The 22026-nt window shown below is 51.3% G+C and overlaps 1 long non-coding RNA gene across 3 annotated transcripts; it reads right to left on the reverse strand.

Moving 5' to 3' along the window:
• Positions 1-1244: 1244 nt before the first annotated feature.
• On the reverse strand, positions 1245-21901 carry LOC121664075. Of its 3 annotated transcripts, XR_006015863.1 has the most exons (6): positions 21397-21899; positions 21157-21200; positions 5370-5506; positions 5078-5230; positions 4245-4934; positions 1245-2488 (listed from the first exon to the last, which is right to left on the reverse strand). It is a non-coding gene; the product is annotated as an uncharacterized LOC121664075 (long non-coding RNA). The 3 variants fall into 3 exon arrangements; XR_006015862.1 differs by having other exon boundaries at positions 1245-4934; positions 21397-21901; XR_006015864.1 differs by lacking the exon at positions 21157-21200 and having other exon boundaries at positions 1245-4934; positions 21397-21901.
• Positions 21902-22026: the final 125 nt, after the last annotated feature.

Here is a 22026-nt window from a genome sequence, read left to right on the forward strand (position 1 = left end):
TTCTTTTTATTTTAATGGGAAAGTCTCTCCAGTTTTGCCACATAAAAGTCGATTTCCCTTCATCTGTAGCAGTGCTGATTGCAAAGCCTGGGAGATCTTTAATTAAATTGCTTGGGCTTCGTGTATTTCTTTCAGAGAAAACCATCAAAATAGCATTTGTGTCTCGTTACAGCTCCAACAGCAACATTATCATCTTTGCCTTCTTGTATTACTTATTCTCATCAAAAATTTACCAGCTCCTGGGCAAAGATCCCTCACTTTGGAGACAAGAGTGGGGCTCACTCCGTCCTCCAGGGAAGCTGGGAGTGACAGAATTTCTGGGGAGATTAACCCCACCAAAACTGTCCATGCCCTCTGGCTGTGCCACTATAAGGAGCCATCCAGCTCCCGGGGCAAGGACCTCTTCCTAAAGACAGAATTGACCTTGGAGAAACACCAGAAATGATGGAAAGGGATGAGGAAAAGTCACCTCCCACCCATGGTGGCCTGGGACACTTTGTGGGCGATGTGCTGAGGGCAGACATGCTCTGAATTATTCTCCTTAAGTTGGAGTCGGGATATTCACCTGCTTTTTTTCCTGGTGAAGATGCAGCTGAGGTCCCTTCACTTCCCTGAGGCTCAGGGAAGGTGTGGCGGCAAACTGGGAGAGCACCAGGGATGGACCACAGTCTGGTCTCCCAGCTCTGGGGCTTCAGGACATGAATTATCAAAGCTTCAGGACACTCTAAAGCCACCTTGGTCACTTGTCCATGGTCCCTGCTGGACTCATCCGTGGTGGCCTCAAAAGCCACCCTCACAGATGATGCCTGAGGGTGGGAAGGGGGACACAAGGGACACATCCCTTTTCCCCCTGCTGCTTCCACTCCCTGAGGCTGGGGCACTGCTTGCCCCTGGCACGTGTCCCCTGGTGTTGTGTCCCCGATGCCACAGGACGTCCCCGTGCCCTGGCAAGTGCCATGTGGGCACAGTCAGTCTCAGGCCATTTATTTTTACTCCTCGGAGTAAACACCTTGCTGAATTTGTCACTGTGATTTAGGAGGTGCCAGATTTTTCTGGTGGCGATTTTTTAAAATTTTTTTTTTGGTTTAATTTTCCTGCTCGACACCTTCCACTCCATCTCTGGAATGTCACTTCAGCTTTCACCAAGGATTTCCCCAGGCCTGGAATACTCAAAGTCTGAGCTCTGTGTCTCCAGCCTTCCCCAGGTGCTTTCTCAGACAAAGAAGAAGACAACAAAATTATCCTTCTCTTTTACCCAGGACCCATTTTATGTGCTGAAAATAGAAATATCATTTTAAACGAGCTGCTCAGAGAGACACAATCACCCAAATACAGACAAAATCACTTAAATATTTTGAAACTGGCAATCTCACATATTTTAATTACAGACTGCAGTGATATTCTGCTGAAAGCAATTACATTGTAGCTCTTCCCACACACACACAGGGAAGTCCTGGGAGTTGTGCTCATCTACAACTTAAGCATTTAAGGCATCATGGATGTTTTTATTTTTAAAAATCCATTTTTTCCAGTGTTTTGCAACAAAGCAAGAGGTTCATTGTTCTGGACATGGCCTTATTGAATATTTGTGGGGTAATTGAGGTAGGTGAAGGTGGGTGTGTTGATTCCTGAAGCAGAAACACACGAGAACAACTTTTTCCCCCCACTTTTTGAATGGCCTCTTGTTTTTTGCTGGGAAAATGGCCCTGCCCTGCTTCGTCAGGACTTTTTAAACTTGCCACGGCCAGCAAAGATACTTCTGTTTAAAATCAGAGAAATGCTCCCCTCCAAAGCTCCAAATGAATGATATCTGTTTCCCTGGCTTGGACTGGCCAACGAGCGGGGCTTGCTCAAATGTGGTCGAGACACTCAGATCCAGTTCATGCTACCGATACCCCTTGCTCTCCCCTCAAAATTAACCCAGATGAATGGGGCCTTTTGTCATGAGGAAAGAAACGGGCAGGAATCACAATAATCTCTTTCTAGCCAGGCTTCTGTAGCGTGGGGTGAGGCAAGGGCTCGGCCCGGTGCTGGAGAAGAAGGAAAACAGCAATTTCTCCGCGGTTTCCGTGGCGTGTTGGAAGCTGAAGGCGATCTTCTCGCACGCGGCTCCGAGCACCTCGGGCTGGTCACTCCCCTTGACTCCGTTCCAGCCCTTCAATGCCGTGGGACTGGGGACCATGAATCACATCCTTCACATCCCCTGGTAGCCCTCAGGTGATGGGAGGTGGCAAAACATCTCCTGGCTTGTGAGGTTTTCACGCACGCTTCCCAAGGCCAAGCCTTTGCTCTGGGTGAGAAGTTACACTTCTTTCCTGTTAGTCTAAAACTAAGTACTTTGCACATTTGGGAAATATTATTAAGTAATAGTCTGAGTGACGGGCTGTGGTCGGAGTTAATTTCTTCCAGTTCTCCAAGTGTCTAATTACACTTTCTTCAGTGCTAAGAGGACGGATTGTGTCGAGTGTGCAAAGACCTCTTGTTTAAACTTAAAACAAAACACACAAAAAGAGAAAAGCCTCGGTTCATCGGTGAAAGTCGGGACTAGGGGCATAACCCAAAAGTCTTCTGACAACTGTTCATGGTTCTGTACATCTTCCCCCAGGCACCCTCGGAAGAACAAAACCCACCGGGCAGATGGCACCAGGTAAATCCAATCTCCCTTTAATACAGTTCTAGTATTTCCCAGCTTAAAGCTGAGTCTGGCTTTAACTTAGACCCAGGTGAAGACCTTGTTAGGCAAACATAGACAGCCCCATTTTTAAGGAGTTATTCTCCACTTCCTTGCACTCCCTGTGGAGGGGACGCCATGCCCAGATATCCATCCCCAGTCCAGGCCGCTGCAAAGTGGAGTGGGCTCTGGAAAGGGCCTTAGGCTGATGTGTCTCGTCCCAGAGCTGGGGCAGGACAGGAGAACATCCATGGAATCTCCAGCACATCGGCTGAAAACAGTGATTTGGTCAGACCCCATGACTGTGCTGTGTTTAGAGAGAGTTTGAGCTCGGTTCATGGAAGACCAACAGAGCTTTCACATGGAAACACCTCTCAGGAGAAGGACAAACTGTTTGGAGGAAATTTCCACCTCTTTGCCTTGTGGCCAATTTAGACGACCAAACACATCCTGCAGATGATTTTTCTGGTGGTGATTTCAAATTCCTTGGGGTGGGGGTGGCAGGGGAAAGAGAAGAGGGGCAGAGCCACAGGAGGGGCTGTGAGAAAAGCCAGGGACACATCACCCTTCAGTGCCAAGGACACGCTCTAGGAAGGCACCGCCAGCTTGGTCGTGCTCACCAACCACCACATCAACCTTAATTTGGGCTGATCACAAGTTTTTTGTCAGTCCTTGACTTTGGCCATGCTCAAAATAAGGATTTCATGGTTATCAGATGCTTTTTGGTCCCTGTGTTCTCTGATTTCTCAGAGGGATGGACACATCCAGTTTGGATGGTGGCTCTCAGGATCAGACGTGGAATCCTTCGAGACCGGGTGAGCTCAGGTTGTGATTTATTTTTCTTTCCTGGGGTTTGTGACCGAATCAGATGGGAGAGAGGAAATGAAGGTTTGTTCTTTCTAAAGATTTATTTCGTTACATCTGCAACAAGTCAAGAGGAGAACGGGGTAGAAAGGCTTTTGGTTTTGGGCCTGGAACAAAGCTCGGGACTTGAGATAAACAAATAGGGGGAAGGAATTATCAAAGAGAGAGCTGGCCACAGTCTTTGCTATGAGTTTTTTGTAACAAGCTGAGAAACTTTGGGAACTTAAACCAAACTGAAAGTGCATGGGGGCAAAAGGAGAAGCAGATGATTGAGGTACCTCGAGCAAGAAAATGGGGATACTTGACATGGAAAACATCCCAAACTTTGGATTAGAGGACCCAGCAGCTTCTCAGGTCTGTGGTTGCCCTCTCGTTGATTTGATAGCCGTGGGTAAGCTCTGTTGGCTCATCCATGAGTGAGGTGGTGATGCTTTCTTAGTTTTTACATCTCTGAGACAAAACACAGGCACTGCTGTGGGCAGGGAGGGATTGTGACCCCGTGAGCTTCACCTGCCGGGTGTGATGTGTGGCTGCACCCACAGCCAGGAGCTGCAGCCACACACAGGATTTTTCTCAGAGTTGGCTGAAAATATCCAGTAATTTTGATTTCCTATTTACAATCCCAAGTAATTAAAAAGAAATACTGCAGAACAACAGTGTCACCCCATCCAAGTTTCCACTTTGGTAAGTAGGTGTTAGTAACTCCTACCTGGTGTTCAGGAGGGTGTAGGAGCTGAATTACTCTGTGTAGGTCAGTGGAGGTGGTGAAAAACAACAACAGTTCTGAGAGACACAGCGTTTGTTAAAAGAAAAAAAATTTATTTCTCTGTAGGGAAGGAAAAAAGGGAAAAAAATGTTTAAAGTTTCGTTTCCACGGTGTTAAAATAACAACAGCAAAAGCCAGCCAAAGGAATTAAACGCATGTTAAGGAAATTTAAAAGAGTTACTCTAAAACGAATGCCAGCTTGCTTTGCTGAGCTCCTGAGTCACCAAAATCCCACAGAGCACCTCCTAAAAAGCTTAGGATCTCCACAGATCCTTAGGATCACAGTGTCTCCCTCAGGAATTTGGTGCCCTGGGCTCTGGGAAGGAGAGATAACCCCTCCAGAAGGTCCCACCACAGGTCTGCCAACACTTCCCCGTTACCTGTGCTGAGTGCTCTTTATCTCCCTGATACTCTATCAGCCTGGCCAGGGCAAGGCTCCCAGATAGTCAAGTGGCTCAATTAGCAGTAATTAGCGCAGTGAGAAACCCGTTCTGGGCTGGGATGGAGCAGGTCCATGTCTTCTGGTCCCTCCAGAGGAGCTGTGGGGTTGGGTGGCCATTGGCCCGGTAACTAGGATGGTTTTTGTGCTGTTGGTTCCCTTTTCCTGCTGGGCTTGATGGGGCTGGGCAAAGCCTAAAAATGGGAAAATGGTGGAGATGATTCAATCTGGGCAGGGAGAGGCCATGGGAGGCTCCCACCTCCACACGGGTGCATTGCAGAGCCATCGGGCTTCCTAAAACTGGTCTTGCAAGGGATAGTCCGTGACCATAAAGTACCTTGGTAGGGGCTGCAGCTCCTCACTGGGATGGGGGTTTCTCAGTTTGATGGGGACTATGAAGAACTGGAAGATGTGAGTGTCTCTGTTCCAGAGATAACAGGGATCTTCTACAGCAACAAACCCCTCGGGATGCCCCAGCCATCAGCACATCCTACAGGAGGAGAGGGAAAACCTCAGTCAAGAGGTTCAGGATATTTCCTGCACACCAGACCACCTTGCATGGCTCCTCTCTCACTTTCCCCAATTTTTTGCTTCAGATTTGGTTTTGCCTGCACTTTCTAAGCACTCACCCTCGAGGTGAGGGTGGTCCTGTCTCCAGTCCCAGCGATGTCCCCGCTCCCCCTGCAGACACACGGTTAAACCCCTGTGCAAACACCTCCAAACCAAGGGTTGGCCGTGACAGTCCTCGGCGCTGCTGGCCAGAAACCTGTAAAGCAGAAGGGAAATGGTTTTGGTGGCAGAACTACAAATGCTCCGTAAAGCACAGCTTGTTTTGGGGCTTTTTATGTGGTTCTGTGCTGACTTTTGGTCCCCTAATTCACAGCAGAAGCGGAGAAGAGCGAGGCAGAGATTGAGCATGAATCCCCTGCGCTGGGTTAATGGGAACAATCACAGAAGTTTCTTCTTTTTCTGCTGCCAAGCTGTGATATGAAATCATTCTCTGGGTTCCTGTTTCCATGGGAACAATTAGTTTCATGCCGTTTTGGTCTTACACATCAATGAAGTGATTAACTAAATGAAGGCAAACACTTCATAAACGTATTGTCTCACGCAATAATCGAGTAGCTACCAAGTGCCACAGCTAAATCCACTTTAAACGCAGTGAAACCAACCCCACAAAACGCTCCGGAGCGTGTGAATATTTATTGATCTGATACAGCACATCACCCGTGGGCCAAAAATACCGAAAATTCCAACCTTGGGTGTTTAGGTGTTGCTGGCTTTTGAGCCGAACCGCGTTTTCTCAAAGGGTCTGATCACCTTGAGCCATCTCCAGGAGAGGCTTTGGGGACCTGTTGGGTGATGCTGATGGGTTTCAGCTGCCCGGAGCTGCCCGGCAGCCGCCGGCCCATCCTGCGGGCCAAGGCCAGCCGAGGGCAGGGGACGTGCGGGACCTCGTAGCCCCGCGGTGTGTGCGCTCCCAGGGCCGTGCCTGGTCCCCGGCCTTCCTCCAAGGACTCCACATATTTTCTCCTTCAAACAAAATATACAAAGAGTCCACACGGCACGGAGTGGAATTCAGGGCTCTGCCCGCTCCCTCCCCGGCACATCTGGGAGCCTTTCCCTCGCAGAGCTGAGCAGCTGCACGGGAGAGAGGGAGGGAGGGAAGGAGGGAGGGAGACTCCTGTGCTCTGCCATGGAGCAAAGCGAGGGCTGAAATGGGGATGGAATCCAGGGATGCTGCCGTGGGTGGCTCAAGTGGGACAGGGACAGGATGGCAGGGAGGGGCAGCTGGGCTGGGTGCTGGGCAAGAGTGATTTCCTGGGCTTCACTTCTGAAAATGAGCCACTCAAAAGGCTCAGAAGGAGTGGGAGTAACTTATTCTAATGAGTTGTTAAGGAAGAATTTACCATGCACCCCTAGATTTTGGACCCTGAATTCTTACTTCACTGGGCAGTGGATCAGATCCTTTCTTGATACCAGCCCTCAGAGAAAAGGAAATTACGTTTTCCCCTGCATTCAAGAGGGATTTATAGACAAAAAGAAATAGTAACCTGATTTCTGTTTAGCAACTTGAGAAAAAGAATTTTTCTTGGAGCATTCCCTTTTCCCCCTTTTCATTCTCTTGCTTGGGAATGGTGTCCTACACGGTCTCTCCCTGGTCCTGATGGATGGTCAGATCACACTCAGTGACCCCTTGCACAGCTATTTCTTGGATGAAGACACCTACTTGGCCCATCCAGCCAAACTCAACAGAGATTTCACAGAGAAACTTCACATGGAATCACTTTTTGTCCTGATCCCAAAGAACACCATTTCCACACGGGGGGGAATGGTTCCTCCACGTGTGCAGAGCGGCCCCTCGCTGTCCACTGCTGTCCTTTCTGTCACCCTTTCTGCTGACGAGCTGGCAGGTGCTGAATCCCCTCAACACGACATGAACTGTTCTGGGATGGATGAGGGAAATACACAGAGCTGTTTCTCCATGCATTTGCTTCCATGTGACAAAGCTGTCTCTCCCTTTCTCCCATGTGCCCCACTGCCTCCTGACTTTCCTGCTTATTTATCCTTCCCTCTGGCTGCATCATGAGCTAAAAGCAGCCTTGTTGTCCTAGGAAGGAACCAGGGATACGATGATGCCTCACAGGGCTGGCTGCCACATCCCACCCTTCCTTGATCTACCTGGACCCATTAAATCAACTAAGGAAAAAGGTGCAAAGCCACCCTCCTCCAGGACACTTGGAAGCTGGAGCTGTGTCCAGATGCAGATTCCCACCAAATCTGGACAAGGGAAGAGGCTCAAGTCTCCACTCCATGGCCAGTGTAAACATCCCCCTGGAGTCTCCGTGCAGAGCCAGCCTTGAATCTCTCCCTGCTATTCCCCACTCCCCTTTTACCACCCAACCTCCTGACCTTGCAAAAATGTGGCACTGGAGGGTCAGAGTGTGGGCCTGGAGCAGATGCTGCTTCCTGGGATCAGGGATGGGTGGCCCAAGGGCTGGACAGGGCAACATTCCTGGTCTGGTCGAGATAAGGCAGCCCCACTGTGATTTACTCCAAGGAAGAGGAGCTGAGTCCTGCATGTTCCCTGGCAGATGAGGAAGGGAAAATCCTGCAGGATAAACGCCTTTCAATCTGTCAGTAATGGTTTGCCTTGGAAAAAAACTCGAATTTTGCACAGCTAAAAGCACCAGGTTGGGCTGGACCACAAGCCCAAATGCACTGGGATGCACCAGGATGTGCTGAGCTCATTTATTCCTGGTTTGCTTAACCCCGGCCCAAATCCTTCTGGGTTTGCAATCTTCTCCTGGTTGGATTTCAGTAGCAAAGGTGGGACATAGAGCAGCAGCTTTTCCCGACGAGAAAAACTCATGTGAGATGCTTAAAGTTCAGGGCTTGCTGGGGTCAGAGCTGAAAAAAATGATTGATCTCCCTCACCTGGCTGGAAAAGAGAGACTAAATTCCCAACCCAGAGGTCCAGCATATGGAAAGATAACACAGAGTTAAACCCTTTCTCCAGGGGGAATTTCATGGATCAGTTTGGTGGGAGGATCATGTGTATGTCCCCACCAACACATCCTGCCTTTTCCTTCACCTAATCCCTCACGTTTCCACCACGCTGCACGCACTGGGAAAGGGCAGAGCCAGACACATCCATGTGCAATCCCTCTGGCCAGCATCCATGGAGAAAAACCTGCAGGAAAACTCTTCCAGTCCCATGCACATCCCCACTGGATCCCAAACATAACCCCGAGGCTCACAGCTGAGGAGACCTGAAGATATCGATGCATGGCCACCATGAAACCTTCAGATCTTCCCACACCTGCAGTGCTGGTCCCAGCCACCAGCCAGCCACTTTACCAGGTGGGACTGGTTCTTCCCTGCATCCCATTTGGATGGCTCCAGATCCTTGCCTGGGAAAGCATTTCCAGCATTTTTGGGACGTTACCAAGTGTTGCCAACACTGGGAACTGTTGCAAAATATGTACAAGGCAAGAGGAGTCCAGATCAGTCTGAGTTAGGACTTCACATTTGAGGTCACCCTGAGAATGTGACATCAAACACAGGATTGAATTCTTTTAATGCATACAAACATTTCACGGAGCACAACAGATGACTTTGGAATTTGACCTTTTACTCCTTTTGTTCCCATATATTTTATTACGCAACTTCTTCCCCCCAGAAGAACACCAAGTTCTCCTCCCAATTTGTGAACCAAAGCAGAAGAGGTCTCTCTCTGATAATCTGGTCCTCAGCCTGAGAGGGTTTCTTTCATCACTTCCAATGATCTCTATCCCATCTCAGGGAGGTCACTGCAATGAGTCAGGTAACAAATAGAAAACACACAATTTATGCAACAGCCTGAAATGAAGGAATCTCCCCTTGGAAAAACAATAGGGCCATTGTATTCCCCATCGGAGCAGTCGGGAAATTCTGCTCCTGCGGGGCTGTGATGAATTAAAGCCTTTTCTGCAGCTGATGCAGTTGCTGTTTGCTGCTAAGAAAAGCTGTCTGGGTGTCTGCAGCACGTTAAATCCATGAGTTCATGTTCCCAGCACCAGCAGAACTTGCAAAATAGTGCAGGGGAAGGAGGTGACCAGAGCTGAGTGACTCAGCTCCATGCTGATCTCTCCTGTTTCATGGGATATTGTTCCTCAATTACACGGTGGAGGGAATTACAGCCAAAACAGCTCCTGCTCTGCTAGCACAGCCTCCCAACCTGGCTGGATGGACACGAGGCTGCAGACAGCTAGCTCCTCTGCTGCCTGGGCTGTCCATAGTCCTGGTTGTTAGACCCTGTCCTTGGAGGTTTGCAAGGCTCAGCTGAACAAAGCCATGGCTGACCCTGTCTAGAGCTGCTGATGGACCTGCCTTGAGCAGAAATTTGGGCTGAAGCCCTCTGAGGTCCCTCTGGATCATGCAGAGACCTCCTGAGTAGGCTGCAGGAGGGGGTATCAAGGCAGCAGGGCCTTCCCTTGACTATATTCCCATTTCTAGTCCGTCAGCCTGGTTTTTATTGGATGTACCCTCCTCTTTTGGCTGGAAGAGGCCACCTGGCAGCAGCTACGGGACATTTCCAGTGGGCTCTGAAAAGCTGGAGCTGTTTGAGCACCAGCAATGGCTCAAACTGCTCTGCCAGCACTTCTGCTGTGCCCCCAGCAGCAGTTCAGGCTCGCTGCGAGACTGAAGAGCTCAAATCCTGGGGCTGGAAGTGAGGAAGCGAAATGCCAAGAACAATAAGCAGAACAATGTCATGAATTTCCTCTGCTGCAGGAGAGTGGCAGGGAATATTTTGATGGGCCTGAACAGTTCCGAGCATTGGTTTCACTTAAGAAATTCCAACTGGTTGTGTTTTCTTTTTCCATGTTAGCAATGACTGGAATCGTTCTCAGGGGCACGAATCCTTGGAGTGGATCCTGGGCTCCCGTCTTGCTGCTCCACGGGCTCCAAACCAGTGAAGCAGCTGGGAAAAGGGAGCTGAAACCTGGGGAACTGGCTCTGTCCTGCATCCCCTCTCCCAGAGCACACACATCCCACGTGTCATGTGGAAACTGGATGCACCTGCTGGAGGAGCTGTGTGGGGGCAGACATTATCCACCAGTTATAAATCCTGCGGCTATCAACAGCCTTCAGTAAACATTTGGACAATCCTTCCTACCTCTCACTCGTCCAAATATTTGCATCACATGGGGCTGCTGCCCGTTTCCTGACATGCTGCATAGCTAAGAATATCCTTGGATCCTAGGTCGGTTCCAGCTCGCTGTGATGGATGGACTTACTGGATGAAATAAATGGCTTGGGGAGAAAGAAAGGGGGAAAAAATCTGTCTCCTGATAATAAATCCAGGTCAGAATGGAGTGAAAGAGCTTTCAGTGGGGAATGGTGTTTTTAGGAGCTTTTAGGATCTGATCTGGAGCACCCAAGGGTTAGTAATGAACAGCCCTGAGCTCTTTTAGTGGACTCAGAACACTTTGGCTCTTGGAGGAACAGTTGAAGATGCTCCTGAAAGCTCTTCCTTCCTGCTGGGTTGGAAATGGCCTCAGACAGCTTTGGATATAAACCAGGAACCTGCTGCATGAAGCCAGGTTTGGTGGCTCTTCCTCCAGGGCAGAGCCTCTTCCAGGTGAATCGCACCAGGAATCACCAGTTTGTAACCTGTGTGCAAAACATTTCACGCAGCAGAGTTGCCAAGCAGAAATAAATCAATTTTTTTTCTCTTAACCTAGAGAGAGAAAAAACAACCCGAACTCTCCTGTAGCAGTTAAAAGGGTTTAGCAGTTAATTGGGTTTAGCAATTAAGAGTTCTAAACACGAAATCTGTGTTTTGTGATTTAAGACCGCTGTGCTAAATAACGACTTTAGGAAGATTAAGCCTCACAACACAATAATTTCAGTCTTTTGCTAAAGAACTGATGTGGCTGGGACTTCAGGGCTGAACACACGCCATAATAAGCCAGTGGATTTTCTGATAGAGTAGTAAAGAAAATAATCAACCCTCAGCTTAACTGCAGGGTAAACACCAACCTGGGCTGGTGGAAGGTGTTGGAGCCCATGGCAGGGAGCTGGAACAAGATGAGCTTTAAGATCCCTTCCAACCCAAACCATTCCACGAGTTTATGATAAAACTGCTCAGGGCTTAAAGTGGCTTTTCCACTGCAGCTTCAGCTCGGACTTTTCCTTTTAATCTTCTCCCCCGTCCGTAAAACCACCAAACCCACTACAAATAAGAGCAGTGAGAAAGTTGTGCCAAAAATGTGTTTTCTAATCGTGATATGGGACAAATCACATGGAGGGTTTGCTCACCCCCAGGTAATTCCCCTCCACCACCCCCCAGCGCCTCCAGCATCTCCTCTCTCCCCCCATCGTGCTCATCACTTCCTTCTGGGAAGCCCCAAAACTCCGACCCCTCCTTTGGACAGACTAAACAACATCTGCAAAGCCGCCTGTCTCCCCTGCAGCCCTCTCGGGGGAGCAGAGCCGCTCCCAGATGGCCGGGAGAGAGCCGGTGTCACCGGGCAGGGCGAGCGGCGCTCCCGGGGGGTGCCGGCGAGCGGGGATGTGGCGGAAGCATAAAGCACCTGTTGGGAGGCTATTTAGGGATTAGCCGAGTGCTGACAGACAAATTGGCAAGATTAATAAGAGCAATCAAGGCTGTGTGGGCTCGAGTTGTGAGCTGACATTAATGTGACATCACTTTCATCTGCTCTTGCCTCGCCCCGCGCGGCATCGTTGGGGCTCCCAGAGAGCAGCGCCGTCGGATGCGGGGGTGACAGCCCGGGGGTGTCCTTGAGGCTGTCCCTGAGTGTGCGGCAGGGCAGGGGACAGCCCTGTGTGTCCCGGTCCCCACGCAGGGGCTGCCCACGGGGACCCACGGGGCAGGAGCAGCGCGTTGGGGGGACCTCCCGGCCAGCCCCGGTGTCCCCCAGCGCTGGCACCTCTGCAGGGCCTACCTGGCTCTCACAGCACCGGGTCACTTTTGGGGATATTTGCTTCAAAGCCTCTCGCTCTGCTGGGTTTGGGTTTTTTTTCTGTGCCTCCTACAGAATCGTTTAATGTCACCGAGAAAACGCAACGCTCGGCCGCTCAAAAAAAAAAAAAAAGAGAAATAAAAAAAAAGGAAAGACGGAAAGAAAGCATCAGGGAATAAAGGTTAATTCCAGGTGCGAGGAGAGAACAAAGAAACTCCTCTGCTGTCGCTCTAAGCCCCACACTTCGAGTCTTCGCTGTCTCGGGGGAGATGGCTTGACACCCTAAAGATATTTTAAGGCAGAAAAAGCTGGTTTTAGAGCACTCCTCTGCCTCCAAAACCCAGGGGAAATTCTCCCCTGCATCTCCAGTGCAGCACAGCCACTGCGCGGGGAAAAAATCCTGTAGGGTTTTTTCATTTTCCCTTTTTTCCCTTGTCTTCTTGGACACCTTCCGTGCTAAAATCTCCCTCGCCCCGAATTCTGTTCGCATCCCCTTCCAACGATTTTCTTGGTGCTTCCCTCAATAGGGGATCCTTACAGGAGTAAAACATCTGAATGTCCGAATCCTCCAGGTCTGCCGGGCTCTGCCGCACGGGCTCCTCCGCCGAGAGCTTTTGCCCACAAAAGGAAAGTGTTGAAAAGGAGCGAGATGCCAAAGCCTGAGCGCACGTTCGCTCCCAGAGCTCCTGGGGAGGAAAAATCCTCTCCCTGGGATCTAAAGTGGATCCCTCCGTGCTGGGAATTTATCGAATATGCGGGGGGAAAATCTGTAAAAATCGGATTTTTAGTTATCAGCTGTTCAAACTTTCAAATGCAGATAGGGATAGAAGCAGATGGGGGGGTCAAGAGTAATTTTGGAGAGAAGTTTCATTAAGAAAAAAAGAAAGAGACTGACCCCAAAACCAGACTCTGAAAACAAAGCCAAAGGATGATGATTGCTGCTCCAACCTCCCAAAAAAAATTAATTTAAAAACTCCCTATATTTTAATTTTAATGTAAATTAATTAATTTTATTTTCTTAGTCGTGTTTAAAAGGACTGGAGTTGTGTTACATGTACAAACTTATATATCCCATCCTAACTGGGTAAATTAACGGGGTTTTTGGAGTGAATTTCAGGTTCCTCCAATCTTCACCGGCAAAGACAAACCCCTGAGCAAAATATCACAGCAGCCGGGGTTTTGGGGGGCATAATTCCATTGCCATTGGGACCCTTTGGGCGGGGTCGAGGTAGATTCAGGGAGGGCGAGATGAACCCCCCTTTTCCCTGCCCTCCCCCAGAATCCCAGGACACGTTTTTGTTGTATTTATGGCTAAATTTTGGACATTTTTTTGTTTTCTCTGCAACCCTTCTCCATCCCCTCCTTCTACACCGGGAAACCACACGGAAGGGGCAGCCCCAGAGATCCCTAATTTCTCGCCGCTAAAAATCATAATTGTACATCGCTTTTTAATCAGATTTGCTGCCCCAAAAGTGATTAGGTTGAAAGTACACAGCTCAGACCAATCCGGCAGCAAGCGCGGGCATTCAGGGGTCTGTTTGTAATCTCAGCCTTTTTCGTTAACATAAACACGACTTCAACCCAAATATACACGGCCACCTACGGAGCGAGCGCGGAGCCGGGCGCGCCGCTCTCCTCGCGGGGGTTAAGCCGGGCTTAGCGGCCGCGCAGCCGCGCGTGGAAACCCCGCGGGGAAATCGCTGCCGAGCCACACATCTCGCTCGTGTCTTTCGTGGGGAAAGAGCAGGGAAAGAAGGAACCGCTGAACGCCATCTCCCCCCTGCCCAGAGCCGATCCCGGCGTGTTTTCCCTTCATCCTCCGGTCCCGAGAACGGGACAGCGGCCGGGCCCGGGCCCCACCGGAGCGTTCTGCCCGCCGGAGCCTTTCCCTCCCTCTCGCACCCGTTTTCCAGGGGAAAAATGATATTGTCTAAGTCGTATCTTTGGTTTCGCAGGAAAATCATTCCCCTTTCCGTACTTGCTGAGTTGCTTTCTTTGGGGTTTTTGCTTTTGGGTTTTCTCTCTCATTCCGCCCTTTTTCTGTCTTTTTTCGCACTTCTTTCTTTTCGTCTTTTCTCTTGGTCTTTTATTCTTTTTCTTTGAATCTTTCTTCTTTTATTTTTCAATCCTTTCATTTTCTTTCATTTTCTTTCTTTCTCTTTCTCTCTTTCTCTCTTTCTCTCTTTCTCTCTTTCTCTCTTTCTCTCTGTCTTTTCTTACAGCTTTTCCTCTTTCTCTCTATTTTTCTCTTTCTCCTAATTTCTTCCCTTTTTTTCCTTTCGTTGCTTCTCCATTTCCCTGTTTCTCCATTTTCTTTCACCCTTTCTCTATTTCTCACTCCCTTTCTCTTCATTTGTCTTAATTTTTTTTCCTCTCAATTATTTTTGTTTCTCTCTCATATTCTCTTTCTTTCTAGTTCTCGATCTTTAGATAATTTTCTATCTCTATATTTTTTCTTTCTTTCTTTCTTTCTTTCTTTCTTTCTTTCTTTCTTTCTTTCTTTCTTTCCTTCTTTCTTTCTTTCTCTCTTTCTCTCTCTCTCTTTTCTTACAGCTTTTCCTTTCTCTCTATTTTTCTCTTTCTCCTAATTTCTTCCTTATTATTTGTTTCCTTTTTTGCTTCTCCATTTCCCTGTTTTTTCATTTTCTTTCACCCTTTCTCTATTTCTCACTGCCTTTCTCTTAATTTGCCTTAATTTCTTTTTCTCTCAATTATTTTTGTTTCTCTCTCATATTCTCTTTCTTTCTAGTTCTCGATCTTTAGATAATCTTCTATCTCTATATTTTCTTTCTTTCTTTCTTTCTTTCTTTCTTTCTTTCTTTCTTTCTTTTTCTTTCTTTCCTTCTTTCCTTCTTTCCTTCTTTCCTTCTTTCCTTCTTTCCTTCTTTCCTTCTTTCCTTCTTTCTTTCTCTTTCTTTCCCTCATTCTTTCCCTCTTTCCCTCTTTCCCTCCTTCTTTCCCTCCTTCTCTCTTTCTCCTTCTTTCCTCCCTTCTGCCTTCTGTTCCTTCTGTTCTCTCTTTCACTCTTTTATCCTCTCTCCTCTCTCCCCTCCAGCACAATCTCTCTCCGTACCCATTTATTTATTGTAGTATTTGGAAACATTTCTGTTTTCCTTTCCTGGGGCTGCGGGACAAACCAGAACCAGGGCTCTGCTCCAGCTCTGCTCCAAACCCTCTTCCCGATGGAAAGAAAAAGCCCTTTCCTTCTGTGCCAGCGCCAATTTCCCAGCCCGGTTGTGTTTGGCTCAATCGCAGCCGCTCCAGCTCAGCCGGGAGGGTTCTGATACCGGACCCGCTCCCACTCGGGCAGATTTCGATCGGTTTTAGGGCTCAGCCCCACTCCCAGATGCCCCCACGCGTGGGGCGGGGGGACCCGGGCTCCGCACCCGCAGCAGCCCCGCGGTTCCGGGTGGAGAAAACTCCTTCAGCCCGCGGTGCTTTGAGCGAAGTGGTCAAATCCGATCGTTTCCAAAGGAGAAACGAATCATCCTGGAAGGGAAATTCTGATGCTGCAGCCGCAGCCCGCGGGCAGCGTCTTTGCCCGCAGGCATCCCGCAAACCCTGCGGGAGAAAGGGGCTTGAAGAAATTCCTTCAAGAAATTCCTTCATTCCTCGATTTTAAGGAGGTGTCATGAGAAATTATTTGGTGTATTTTAACAACTTGAATTTGAGGGAGATTAAGAGAGAAGAGCTGCGAGTGCTGCGCAAAACGCGCTGGGGTGTTCTGCAGTTTTGCCAGCGGTTCTTAGAACAGGAAAAGCCAAACCATTTCTGGGTTCATAATTCGAATTTTTAGTGAGTTCTAGGCCAGTTTGGGTGTTCAGTTTTGGTGCGGTTTTTCTTTCTTTTAGGTGGAGTTGTTTTGTTGTTGTTTTCAGTGGATCGTTCTTTTGGGGTTTTGGGGCTTGGGGTTTTTTGGTTTTTTTTTTACAGAATTCTTCCCAATTCCTCTTCGGCTTCCCCACACGCACATCTGCTACCTCAAAAGCCCCAAAAAGATGCACAGTGGGAAGACGGACACATGGATGCACCCGTTCCCTTCCCGTTCCCAGGACGGCTCTCCCCAAAATAAAAATCAATCCCTTCGCTGCAGAAATCGTTTAATTTCGGGGCACAACAACCCGTGCTGGGGAAAGTTTTCCCCACCTTGGCTCGGGCATGTCAAACACCCACAGCGCATCTTTCCCGGGAATGCCAGCCGAGCTTTATATTCCCTGCAGAACATTCTTTAAAGCCGCCCAAAATCGCTTTTAATATTTAAGTGGGAACTGGTTGTGCGAAAGGGGTCGATTTACGAGGCTCTCTTCTGTTATCAGGAGGTGAAGAAGATGATAAACTAATTTTTGGTGTCTTTAAACTCTCTGCTCCGGCAGCTGCAAAGCAAAGGGGTCCACGAATCTGCACCACCCAGAGCCCGCTGGTGCACAACATCATTTGTCGGGAATTCTAGCGATGGAAAACAGTTTTTGTCGGGAAAGTTTCCAAGGAAAACCATCCCCAGGTCTTTGCAAAGAGAGAATCAGCGAGAGCACAACTGCGGTTGTTTGCAGCGGGAATTTCTGACGGTGTTTGTGAGCGCGTGTCTCGAGCCCCCACTTTGGGTTGGGAAATGGGGGATCAGGGAGTTTCTGTGCAGGATTTACTGTAGAAATAAGGGTAAAAAAATGGAGGCTACCAGGCCGTTCTGCAGCCCAGCCCCTCTCCCGGGTGCTTTTCCTTGCTCCACAGGAGTATTCCGAGTTTCCCTACAGTAAAAGCTGCTTTTAAAAGTGGGGGAACTTTCTGTGTCCCTGGGCAGCGTGGGCAGGGCCAAGAGGGTTCTGTAGCACCAGGGACCTTCTCTCACGGGGCTTTGTTTCCCCGGCCGGGCACCGGGCAGGGCGGTACCTCCAGGGGCATCCCTGTCCTCAGCATCCCTCTCTGTTCCTGCCGCATCCTTCCCCACGGGGCACTGCCTGGATGGCTCTGCCACCGCAGCTCCGTCTCCCCGCTCGGCAGGTGACAAAGCACAAGGGGTGGTGGCTGCTGGGGACCGCGGCACCTGCCCAGGGCTGTGCCCAGCTGCTGGCACCCCCTCTGCCCCCGGGGCCGGGTGATGCTCGGTGGTTCCGTGTTGGCCAAGGTCATTTCCCCCTCCAAGGAGCCCACCTGGATCTGCACCCCGGGGCTCTCGTGGGTCCCCCCAGCCTCCCTTCGGGGTCTTCCTCTTGGAGATCCCGCTGTCCTCACCCCCAGGGTGCCGTCCGCTGGAAAAGGGAGGCCGTTTTCCGCATGTCCCCGCGATATTTAGGAGCAATCCACGCAGCACCTTGCCCGTCATTTATCCCCACAATGGGCACGCGTGGAATAAAATAATGCTCCTGCTTTATGCGGGACATTCCGTTTTAACTTCTCTCACCTCTCCGTGCAGACGGATTTTGTGGGACACCCCGCAATGGAGCTGGTGGCCTTCGCCTGCCCGAAGTTAAAACTCCCCCTTCCTCTAACACAGGCACATTGATGGGATTTCGACGGGGTTTTGGTTTAAACTTGGGGGGGGAAAAAACCCAACGAAAAAAAAGGTTCCATAAGGCTGGAAATAAGGCTGAGCCCCGTGGAATTCCCTCGTCCTCCTCGTTTGGTGGAGACCCCCGGCCCGGACTTTTGGCATCGGGAGTCGCCGGAGGCTGGAGGTGGTTCCCGACGCCAAAAAGCTCAGCAGCGAATCGAAAGGTTTCTCCAGCACAATTTTACCTCCATCCTGAGGGAATTTGGTGCTGGAGCAGTTGGAAGTGGCTCTGCATTTTGTTTGGATGCCACTGCTACGCCAAGTTGCTGGGAGAGGGGATATCCCTTCCCAAACGTTCTGTTTGCTTTACGAGCATCCCCAGCCCCGGGCCCCCAGGGAAGAAACCTCGTCCAGGAAAGCCTGGATGTCTCAGCAATGGATTTACATGTGGATTTACATCTGGATTTACACCTGGATTTACAATTCGAGCTGCATTTAAAGGCGAATTTGTGGGATGTGGGAGGGAGCATCACTTGCCGGGTCCCAGCTCTGCTCCGGCTCAGCCCCGCTGTTTCTCCTGGTACCCAATTCCTCGGGTCTGAACCCCAGCCAGTCCAAAAGCATCCCCCCGGGAAAGCATTCGAGCTATCCGTCCCTGAGCGGGGATATAAATACCCGGAGATATTTGGAAGATCTCTGTGGGAAGCGATTGTGTCTGAGTGGCAGCGCTCGGAGCTTATTATCGCTGGGACCGATTTGTATTGCAGGGACTGGGTCCTGCCAGAAAACCCGGCAGGGAAAAAAAAATCCCGAGCTGAAGAAGGTTGTAAATTCCTGTGCTGCAATATTTCATCGAAGGACGTCATGGAAAATCTGGGCTTGAAAGGCGGGGGGGGACATTCGGGACGGGCAGAGGGGGGAAAAGTGAGACAAAAAGGGGGATTAAGATTTTTTTTTTCCCTTTCTGACCAAAGCCTGAACTTCTGCCTGAGGCACGGCGGTGACAGCCAGCCCGCACCTCCCCGCAGCTGCCTCAGGCACTTGGGCAGCTCTGCTGCGCTCCCAATTTCAGCTTCTGCCCTCCCAAAATCTCCTCCGCGTCCCGTTCGGCCCTGGAGACCGGGCTTTGCCTTCAGGAATGCGAGAGGCCAAGGCTGGGACTGGGAAAGGTCCCGGGCACACGCACACGCGTGGGGAAAAGCGCTGCCGTGTGATGGACCCGCAAAAAAATATTTGGGGTGTGCGTATGTCTCCTTAACACCATCTCTCCCTCGGCGCTTCCACCTCCCCCCAGCTCTCCTCTCCTCACCCTCGAGCCCCTCGCTCGAACGCACCCCCTCGCCTTTAAATAAACATTTAGGGATCAATTCGCCGCGGATTTGGGGCCAGCGGCCACGGGGATGGCGGAGACTGCAAAAAACCCCCAAGGCAGCACCAAGGCTGGTGCTGGGGAACAAGGGGGGGTCCCGCGGGTGGTGTTAATGCAAAGCAGGACAGCGGGGAGGGGGACACGGGGCGGTCACTCCCCTCGCCCTGGGTGGTCCGGGCTCGCAGGAACACCCCGGCCCCTCTCGGAGCAGCACCCAGCCCGCCTCTAACAATACCACCTATATCCATTTCCATCCTCGGGTTACACCCGGCCTGCTCGCCGAGTTGACTTCACTTAAGCAATTAGCTAGGAAAAATACCTTCGGCGCAGGAAAAGGAAGAAAGCTCGGATTTGTCTATTTTTACACAAAACACGGCCCGAGTTTCGGGCAGGGGGAGGGAAGGGGAGCGGGTTTGGGAAGGAGCCGGGTGGGAAGCGCAGCGGGGCCGGGGGTGCTCGCGGGGCCGGGAAAGCGGGCTCCGAACGGGATGGGCGAGGCTGATTGCGCCCGATGATAATTTAATTTTTGTCATTTCTTCTTCTTTTTCTCCCTTCTTTTCGTCTCTTCCCGTCGGGGGCTGGGGGAGGACCCGATTCACCCACCCAAACCACGAGCAGACAACACTAAAAGCGAGTCTCGTTTCCCCCTACACCATCCTCCTCCTCCTCCTCGGGCTTTTCCTCCCCAAAACTCTCCTGTCCCCGACTCGTGGGGTCGCGTTTAAACCCTTCAACATTTCTGCTATTCCCACGGCGAGGCCTATAGGACCCGGAGCGATATATTCCCATTTTAAACGTTTGCTGGCTCTGATAAATGCATCGGAAACCAAATCTTCCCACTCCTAAAAGATATTCTGAGAGGGGGAAAGGGCACTCGTGAAGGGACTGATTTTCTTTGAGGGGAAATAGTTTGATTTCCATGGAGAGTTTTGGGGGTTTTTTAACTCGGAGACATTTTATTTCCTCGTTCGCTGCCGGTGGCGAACGGTTTGAACGTGGTTTTTCCACGGGTGCTTTGTGCTGTGTTTAGAGCTCCATCCCCGGGTGTTTTGGGGGCAGATCGGGGAGATGCGGTCGCAGAATGATATAAAGCAAAGAAACTCATTCTTTTCGCGAGCCGGGGGGGGACATTCGATGCGGAGCAAAGCTCAGGGTCAGAGATGCTCTCCCACAGAAAAATAATAAGAAATTCAGCGAGAAGCAGAGGGAATACTCTGCACCAACCGCCTCGCCGAGGTAAGCTCCGAGGAAGTTGATTGCTTCCCAAAAAAAATCGGTTTTTGGGGCGGTTTTCCCCCTCCCCGAGCAGCCACCGTGCTGCACGTTCTGCTCCGCGCCGAGGGAGCGGCGGCCGCCGCCTCCCCAGGCAGCGGGAGCTGCTCGTTCTCCTCCTCCTCCGGGGAAAAGCTCCAGGAATAACTGTCCCAACCCTCTCCCACCCTCTCCCTGGCTACGTGCCCCCAGCTTGGGCTTTGTCCAGCGCTCTCCCGTGCCTGTCCCGGGTCCGTTTGCACCGGGAACGGGAGGGCCGGTGCTTTCTGCAGGATGACTTTTATTTTTTTGGCGAAGGGGGAGAAAAGAGGAGAGGGGGGAGGATAGAAGGGAAAAAAACCCAAAAAGCCCTGATGTGAAATCCCTCTTGGTCGTACCATAGATGTGACAGGCGCCCCGGAGGCTGCTCACAACTGCTCGCCAATAACGCGGAGGGAGTTTGGAAACCCGATCGGTGCCTATCTTTCCTTTAAAAGGTATTAAATTATCATTAAAAACTTGAAAAGCGAAGCTGGAAGACGGGGGGCTTGGGGAGGGGGGTGTCCCCTCTCTCTCTTCGCGCAGGGATGCACCCACAGCCCTGCGGCGAGGCCTGCAACGGGGTGGAGGGAATGGGGTGGGATTTTTCCCCCCCTTTCCTTTCTCTTTTCCTCTCCCCAGTCTCGGGAGGGAGCAGGCGGCAGCAGCCGGCACATCGGCAGCCCTGAGAGCCCAGGCTCCTTCCCCCGTGCCCACCCACGATCCCACCACCCCCCCGCCGCCGCGCAGCTTTCCACGCGCGGCCCGAGAGAAGGTGACAAAGGTTTCAAGCGACTTACCTCGAGTGACAGCGCTCCCGGTGGCACGATGCTCAGAGAGGTGGCTTTTGGGGGAGAGGGGAGGGAGAAAAGGGGGTCTTCACCTCTCTGCCTTTCTATTCTCCTTCCCCCCACCCGCCGGCTGTGCTCGTGGCAGGAGCTGAGCATCGAACTCCAGGCACGGAGCTGCGAAACTCCAGCACAGATTTATATACACCCCCGTCAAAAAATCCCCAAACAACCCAAAACAAACCAACCCACCCTCATCCCTAAAGCAGCTTCGGCGCAGCCGAGGGGTCCCAAGCCCGTTCCCGGCCCCGGAGCGGCGGCGGAGGCAGAAAAGGGCATTTCGCGAGGCAGCGGGAGTTTCGCCGATTTCTTTCTATTAAAGCACCCCCGAGCCCGTGTTTACATTGTGCAGTATAAACATCCTGCCCGGGCCCGCCGAGCTTAAAAGAGCGCACGAAGAGGGGGTTTGAAGTGGGTGAAGCTGCGCGCAGCGCGGAGCCGGCGGCCGGGCAGCGCCTCCGCTGCCCCACGCCACGCGCGGAACCTCCGCGCTGCCCGCAGCGCGCCCCAGTCCCTTCCCCGGCCCGCGCGGGGCCCTTCCCGTGGTTTCCAGGGCTGGGAAGGGGGGCAGGGAGGGGATGGAGCAGCCCCGCGGCGCGTCGCGGTCACGCGTGGCATAAACCACACACACACACACACACAGAGATACACGCGCGGTGCCCTGCGCGGCGGGCAGGGGTGCGGCGTGCAGCCCCCCCGGCTGGGGCAGGGCGGCGTGGAAAGGGCTCTTTAAACGCTGCCCACCAGCGGGGAGCGGCAGCGGAGGGGGCCGGCACGGGGCGGCGGAGGGGCCGCCCGGGAGGGCGGGGGGGAGCGGGTCGG

This window comes from Corvus kubaryi, unplaced genomic scaffold, assembly GCF_017639235.1.
Source record: "Corvus kubaryi isolate FWS band 111438036 unplaced genomic scaffold, C.kubaryi_AGA036_p1.0 37300, whole genome shotgun sequence".
In the NCBI taxonomy this organism is placed as follows: Eukaryota; Metazoa; Chordata; class Aves; order Passeriformes; family Corvidae; genus Corvus; species Corvus kubaryi.